The sequence below is a fragment of the Sciurus carolinensis genome, chromosome 1, assembly GCF_902686445.1.
Source record: "Sciurus carolinensis chromosome 1, mSciCar1.2, whole genome shotgun sequence".
Taxonomy (NCBI): domain Eukaryota; kingdom Metazoa; phylum Chordata; class Mammalia; order Rodentia; family Sciuridae; genus Sciurus; species Sciurus carolinensis.
This window is the reverse complement of record NC_062213.1, coordinates 20,721,000-20,729,141: the sequence shown is the minus strand read 5'-3', so window position 1 is coordinate 20,729,141 and position 8,142 is coordinate 20,721,000.

Here is an 8,142-nt window from a genome sequence, read left to right as displayed (position 1 = left end):
TGCCTCCACCATACACCTATTATTTCTCCTCTTTTCTTTTAGAAAAGGTAGTATTATTATATACCTACTCTTCTGTATTTTGCCTGTTTATTTAAAAATATATTCTGAAAGTTATTTAAAATCAATAATGATTTTTTCAAAAGATGCACAGAATTCTATCACATAGGACTACAAATTAGTAACTTTGGAGAAGCATGGAGATTCCTCAAAAGACTAGGTTTGGATCCACCATAAGACCCAGATATCCCACTCCTGGTTATTTATCCCAAAGAACTAAAATCAGCATACTTTGGTGATACATGCACACCAATGTTTACAGAGGCACAACTCATAATAGCAAATTAGGGAACCAGCCTAGTTGTTTCTCAATAGAAGGTTGGATTAAAAAATATGGTATATATACACATTTGAGCTTTACTCAGTCATAATGAAGAATGAAATGATATCATTTGCCGGTAAATGAATATCAGTTCCTTAGCTGCAATAAAGAAAGCTTTTCTCCCACTTTGTCTTTTGTCCTTGTCTAAGATTATTGTTTTGTGCCATGTCAAGCTTCTTTTTTTAAAAAATGAATTTTTATATAATTGGATTCATGAATCTTTCATCATATCTGGATTCATAGACATATTTATAAAGTCTTCCTTCACCAGATTTCCAAGGAATTTATCTGTTTTCTCTTGGCATTTGCATGACTTAATTTTTATAATTAATTTTCTCATTTATTTTTTAAATTTCCTTTGGTAAAGTGTGAGGTAGGGATACAATGTCATCTCCTAATGGCTTTCCTCTCATCCTAACCCAATTTACTAAAAAGCCCATGTTGTTCCCAGTAAATGAAGATGCCAACTTTATCATACATTAGATTTCCATATATATTTGTGCTTTCCTTCTACCACTAGTTTGTCTACTTATTCATGCCTCAGTTTCCCAAATCACTGTTTTGACGATAGGCATGTACCAACCATGCCCAGCTGTCTTTTCAATTGTATCTTTTATGATTTATCAGCTTTGACTTCAAGCTCCTTTTTTGTACCTGTAAAAGCATGTATTTTTTATTTTTATGCCACTGGGTAAAACTCAGTTGGGTATAGGCTTCTATCTTCTGTAGGGCTCTTTGATTTCTAGAAATGGAAAGCTTTCCCTAGTAAGGAGCTGGAAAGGGAGCAGAGGATGCGGCTCTCTCTTTGGAGTCTTCCAGAAGTCTGAGAAGTTGGAAAGGCTCAGATGATGTCTTGCCTGGAAGCAGAGAACAGAGGAGGTCATCGGTCTCCCAGGTGCTTTCCAGAGGACCATTCTATTTTTTAGTGGGAGTGTCTTCTGGCTGGAATTCTCTCTTGTTCTTTCTCCACTACCTCATTATAGGAAACTTAACTAACTCCAGATGAAGAATCTTACAGCTTTTTTCCCCCACTCTTTTAGAGTCCATCTTATTAATGGGTCTTCCCAGAATGGAGCAGAGGAGTATATAAAAAAATTTAGTGTGAATATGTAGTAGGAAAACCAGAAGATCGTGAGCTCTGAGGACATCATAAGACAGTTTTTTGGGCAAATGTGCAAGAAAATGCCACTCGAGCCAGATCCACTGTATGTGAAAGCAGCTGCTGTTATAAAATAAAGTTTGTAAAAATAACAACAAAAAAATACACTTGAGACTCCAGGAAAATCCCACTTGCATACATCATAAAATTATACAAAAAAGAAAAGACAGCGTAAGGTCATTAAGCTCTATTCCTTTCTTTCAGACATGGTAATGGCCAGCAGTCATTTAAATTGTGAAGTTCAATTGTGTAAATATATAAACCACATTTATAATTTTTAAAGAGAACATCTTTTGGAAGCATCCAAGGTGTGGTTGGGTTTAGGTCCTCAATATAATAACTGAATGTTATTACAGCATTACAAATGAATATTAACAGCACCCAGTAGTTATCTCAACTACCCTGCATGTATTCATTTCAATGATCAGACAGATTCATTTGTTTTGATCATTGAAACCTCTCAGTTGAAATTGCATTTTTGTCCTGTGTAGTAAGAAAAGAGTTTCAAACCCTGTTCAATCCTCTCATCACAGGCTGTCTCATGAATTACTTCATTATCACAAGTGTTGACAGGTCAGACTTGGCAAGTTCGCTTTCCAGGAGGTTTGAAATGAACTGAGGGTTCGTCAGCATGTGCTCCTCTGTTCAAGGCGAAGGTGCTGTGCAGAATACCTCTGGGCAAGGAATTCATCTAACCCTTTGTGGACCTGAAACCTCCTCTGAATGTTTCGTGCCATTTGAGAAAGTCAGTCCATTAATTCTTTTGCAAATTGACCCCCATACTGGTGAGGTGATGCTTCTTGGAATCTGCCACATGATCACGAGACATCCTTCTTTCTGCCTCTTTTTTCTCTAAATGGATGAAACTAAGTGCTCTTCCTGTACCCACAGGTTCATGATGAGGATCATGTATGAAAGTTTATTTCACAAAGAGTTGAAAGCAAAATAGCCAGATCATAAAAATTATTCCTACAATTATCACTCCCTCAAACAAGATTTTCATAAGAAGAAAACATGAGGAAGTCAGATCTGAATGCTTGAATGATCCTCCTGATAGTTAAATCAGACCATATCATTGTTCTGTTTAGAACTCCCTTTCTTGCACAGAGCAAAAATCCCAAGTCTTTGTCTACAATCTCTGGATTTAGCCACGGTATTTACAGCATCTGGAGCCAGCTTCCGCTCTGACCTCATTCTGTAGCCACCGCCCTCTTGCTGACTCCTCTTAAGCCTCTCGTGCCTCCTAGACCTTCTCTCATCCCAAAGACTTTGCATTTGTGGTTCCTTTTTCCTTCCTTCTGTTAGTTCCCAGGATCCTGCCTACATCTGATTTCTGCTCACCCTCACCATCCCATGTGCCAGAGCAGTTTGTATCCATGTTCACCTCCTAGTCTTATTTTTCTTTCCACCCCTTACCAGTGAAGTTGACCTGTGTATTTATTTGTTATGTGTTTTCTGTCAGCCTCCCCTATGAGCAAACTCCAAGAGAGAGGGAACATCTTTACTGTGTGTCCCTGTTGCCTCAAATCTCACCAGGTAGGGCAAAGGTGGTGGATGGATAAGTATTTCCTGGTTGAACGACTATATAAACAAGTGTATGGCTCCTGAGTCTACAGCCACCTGCCCTCTTAGTTAACCCGCATGTGTTACACATATGGATTTAGATAGATGACTTACAACTGATGACGACCACATGGGAAGAATCAAAGAGCTATAGCTGATTAATTTCATCCAATTCAGTGTAGTAAACATTTAGCAAGCCCCTATTATGAGCAGGGTTCTATGTTGGAGATGCGATTAGCACATCTGCTTCTCTAAAGAAGGCTTATAATTGATGGTTTCTACACAGTAAAAACCAAAGTACAAAGACTTCCTGAATTCTTGGGATTCCCTCTTCTGATTTCCATTGAAATACGTTTAGCTAGGCAAGCCTTTGCTGAAACCCTACTATAAGCAGGGCACTGTCTTGCTGATATTCTTTATTGACATTTTTCATAACAGCATCACTTTTTCAGCTTTAAATAATACAAAATCTAGTATTAGGGAAAATTCAGTACAGCAATATAGCATAAATTATAGACTTTTGCAGAGCCACATTAACTTAAGTGCTGCTAGAAAAACAAATATTAAAGCTATTAAAACTCTATTATGGTGATATGTAACCCTACTGTTCACTGATGTGCATTTTTGGTTGAAATGAGCACATGTATACAAGTACATATGTTACAAATTAATCAGAATACATAAATTTTCATTATTATTGTCTGAACATTTAGGATCCAATGTTTGCAGATATTTTTATACTTTATTTCTGGTATATCCATATGTATCATTTATAAGAGTAATTTTTTTGGTACCAGGGATTGAACTCAGGAGTGCTCTACCACTGAGCTACGGCCCCAGTTCTTTTGATTTTTTATTTTGAGATGGGGCCTCACTAAGTTTCTGAGGCTGGCCTCAAAATCATGATCTTCCTGCCTCAGCCTCTGGAGTAGCTGGGATTATAGGCTTACACCACTATGCCCAGCTTAAGACTAAATTTTAAAATCACACATGTATCAGGACCTCATAAAAAGGTATTGGGGTATATATATAGTGCAGATTTGGTTTCAAGTCTCGCTCCTGTTAGTAGTGTTTATCGTTTTGTTCTTGGTGGGTGTATCTTGGTGGCTACATATTATCTGGAATTTTCTTTGGGGTGTGAGGTTTCAGAGGAAGTCTCACCAGAAGCCTGAATTTAGTCCTGGTGGATATTCATGGACCGTGCCATCTATGAGAGCAGGAGCAAAAATGGGAGGGAATAATCTGTAGTTTTTGGTTCAAGGTAAATGCATTTAATTTATTCTTTTCCTCCAGCAGCCTAGCTTGTCCATTAGGAGACAGGCAACAGGAAACAGTGCTTTATCCTTGTCATTAGTTTCTATTGAGCTCTTTGGGTTATCATTATTATGATTTCCTCAGAATAGTCAATTCTCCTCAATTGACAGAAAAAAGCAGTCCACATGAATTTAAGTTGATTAGAAAAATGTTAACAAGGAAGATATATTAGCACAGTGATAAGGATATTGGCTTTGATGACAGGGAGACCTGGGTTTGAGTTGTATCTCTTTGACTTACTAACTCCATGGTAAACTCCTCTTTCTATCTTAGTTTCTGCTTCTGCAAATGGAGAGTATAGAAGTTCCACCCCAGAGACCTTCTGAGGTGTTTCTTAGCTGAGGTGGTAACTTGACCACACACATCTCATAGTCTCCTCCTCCAAACCCTCTGCCTTTGCGTGATAGAGGTAACAAGAGGGAAGATGATATCAACGCAATAAAAGGAATGGGTGAGTGGTGACTGATACTAGAAAATCTAATTCTAAGGAGCAGTGGAGTAGGAGAAGCTGAGAAACTGCTCCGTCTACATCACAGATTCTTCGAAAGGCAGTGTCCAAAAGAGCAATTTTACTGAATATTTTAGCCAGTTCAGGCTGCAATAATAAAACACTGTAGACCAAGCAATTTCATCAACCAATGTTTATTTCTTGCAGTTCTAGAACTGGGAAGTCCAAGACCAAGGTACTGGTGATTCAGTGTCTGGTGAGGGCCTGTTTCCTGGTTTGCAGATGATTACCTTCTTACTCTATCAGAAGTGTGTGTGTGTGTGTGTGTGTGTGTGTGTGTGTGTGAGAGAGAGAGAGAGAGAGAGAGAGAGAGAGAGAGAGAGAGAATGAACCTGGTCTCCTCTTTTTTAAAAGGGCCTTGGTCTCATCATGGGGCTCGACCTTGTGACCTCATCTAAACCTAATTCCTCCCGAAGGCACCTCTTCCCAATAGCATTATTTTGGTGGTTAGGACTTGACAAATTTGGAGAAGACACAAACATCCATAGCTCTGGGATAAAAAGGATGGGTGGTAAAACAAGGAGGATTAAGTAGAAGCTGTTTGAGAAATAAATCTACAGAAAAGTTGAAAGATTACTATGAAGAAAACCCATAGAATTTTCACATCGATTCATCAATTGTTAACATTTCTCAATCTTTCTCACTACACATGTTCACTGTTTTCTGAATCATATGTACTTTTTCATACTTAATAATAAGCAGATCCACCGAGGAATAGTAGAAATCTCAGTAAAGTTTCTATGGAAGATAGAATCCCAAACTAAGAAAGATTCCTTTGGGAAAATAGTTTATGCAGAAAGTCTAAGGAAAAAAAATTTTTCATTAATATCTTCAGAAAAATTGCACATGTGAACAGCAAATAGGATGCTATTTGAAAAACAGTAAAAGAACACAAATAATTCTTAAAAATAAAAATATGATAGCAGAAACTAGAGATTAAAATAAAATTTAAATACCCGGTGACAAAATCCAGAAAGCAACATGTATCCCATTTGTATACAATAAAAAAAAAAAAATCCAGAAAGGAGAACAAAAAGACAAAGAGAAACAGTGAGGAAAAGGTAAAAAAAAATTATATATACATATATATATGTATATATATATATATATATATATATATATATAATCATTCTCAGAGGTTTATTAGCTGAAAAAGGAAATCCAGACAAAGGGAACAGAGAAACAGAGGGGAGGATTTCATTAGTTAAATGCTTACAGAGACTTTTCCAGAACCAAAGGGTATGAAGTTCCATACTGAAAAGGTGTATGTAATGAATAGTATAATTGATGAAACTACACTCACATTAAAGCACATCACTGAGAAATTTCAAAACAGGAAACCAAAAGAAGCTTCTACAATATTCCAGAGTGAAAAGATTGGCGGGAAGAACGTTCACTCAAGGAGGCCCAAAAGTCACAATGGCTTCTGAATCACAGCAGCAATGCTGGAAACAAGAAATAAAGGAGCAAAAAGTCTTCAAAATTTAAAGGAAAATTACTTCTAAGCCAGAATTCCATGCCCTGTTAAGTTGGCAATGAGATGTGAGGGCAAGATACATACAAGGCCTGAAAAATTAAGTCCACTTCATCAGGCACCTACCATAAGATACCACAGGGAATGTTCTTATTCAAAATGAGGGGGTGAAACAGGAACTTGGAAGACAAAATAATTGAAAGCAGGGCATATAGCACATGAGAAAAATAGAGAGAATTCACGGAATGATGACTGCTTCAAGATGGTCGTCGATGGCTATGAACTGGATGTTTGTGTCCCCCATTCACATGTTTAAGCCCCAATCCCATATCTGATGGTATTTGAAGGTGGGACTTTTGGAAGATTAGATTATGTGGGTGGAGCCTTCCTGAGTGGGTTTGTGTGCAAGAGGGGTGATCTTCCTCTCCCTCCACCATGTGAGGACATGAGACAATAATCATCTGCAAACCAATATGCAGATACAGAATCTGCAGCGGCCTTGACCTTAGTCTTTCCCAACCTGTAGACTGTGCAAAGTAACTGTTCTGATATTTCAGCCGTCCAGTCGATGGCATCTGTTATAGTCACCCAAACTGACGAAGACAGCAGCCATTCATATTGAAGCAGCTCGACAAAAGAGACAGGCTGTTGAGAGCTGTCACTATGCCTGCTACTATGAACTTTTTTAAAAATTTTTTATTTTAGTTATTAAGGAAGTGTATGGTTACATTGCTGCTAGATTTCTAAGGTCAAATGTATTTATTATTGTGCAATGAGATCAGCTTTGTGTGAAAACAAACTTAAGAGGCCACATTTCATTGGAGAAACTCAAAACACATGTCTTTGGGTCCCTTCATGTAGCTGGTACCAGAAAATGATGTGATACTTGTTGAACTATCTTTTAAATCAAAGAAATTCCTGGAGAATGTACTCAACCAAATCAAAGGGATATACTAAGAAAGAAAAAGGAGTTATATCCAGGAAATAAGGAATACAATCTTGGAGAAAGGCAGAGGGAATGTTAAGTATAGCAGAAAACCAAAGGCCAGGATATAACTGTTCTAAGAGGAACTCTGCCCAGAAAAGAAGAAATGGCTGAGAACATATCCCTGGTCCAAGTAATCTTATGGATCATTGTACTGAGATGTTAGCAGAAACAGTAGGAGGAAATGGCAAAAAAGAAAAAGAAAATTCCCGGGCTCAGTGGTGCATGCCTACAATCCCAGTGGCTTGGGCGGCTGAGACAGGAGGATGGTGAGTTCAAAGCCAGCCTCAGTAAAAGCGAGGTGCTAAGCAACTCAGTGAGACCCTGTCTCTAAATACAACACAAAATAGGGCTGGGGATGTGGCTCAGTGGTCGAGTGCCCCCGAGTTTTTGCTAAGGTAACTTTGGGAAAACTGAAAGTATAAAGGGAAACTAATCATAATACATTATGATGTTCTTATGTAAATGATATTTACATAGCATATAAGTGGAAACTCTGAACATGTATTTTACCCAACTTGTAATCCAGTCACATGGGGAAAATAGAAGAGCGGATGGAGGCGTAAGAGAATATCCTCTTCCATCATAATAGAAAAAACATGGATGATGTTAAAAATTGATTAATGATACATAAGAGCACATGCATGTTATTTAGAAGTACAGATACTTGAAAATGTCAGTAAAAAACCCGCTAAAAGTAAAAATTTGTTACATTTGGAGAGGAAGATAGTATTTACATTTTGCAAATTTTCAGTATTAC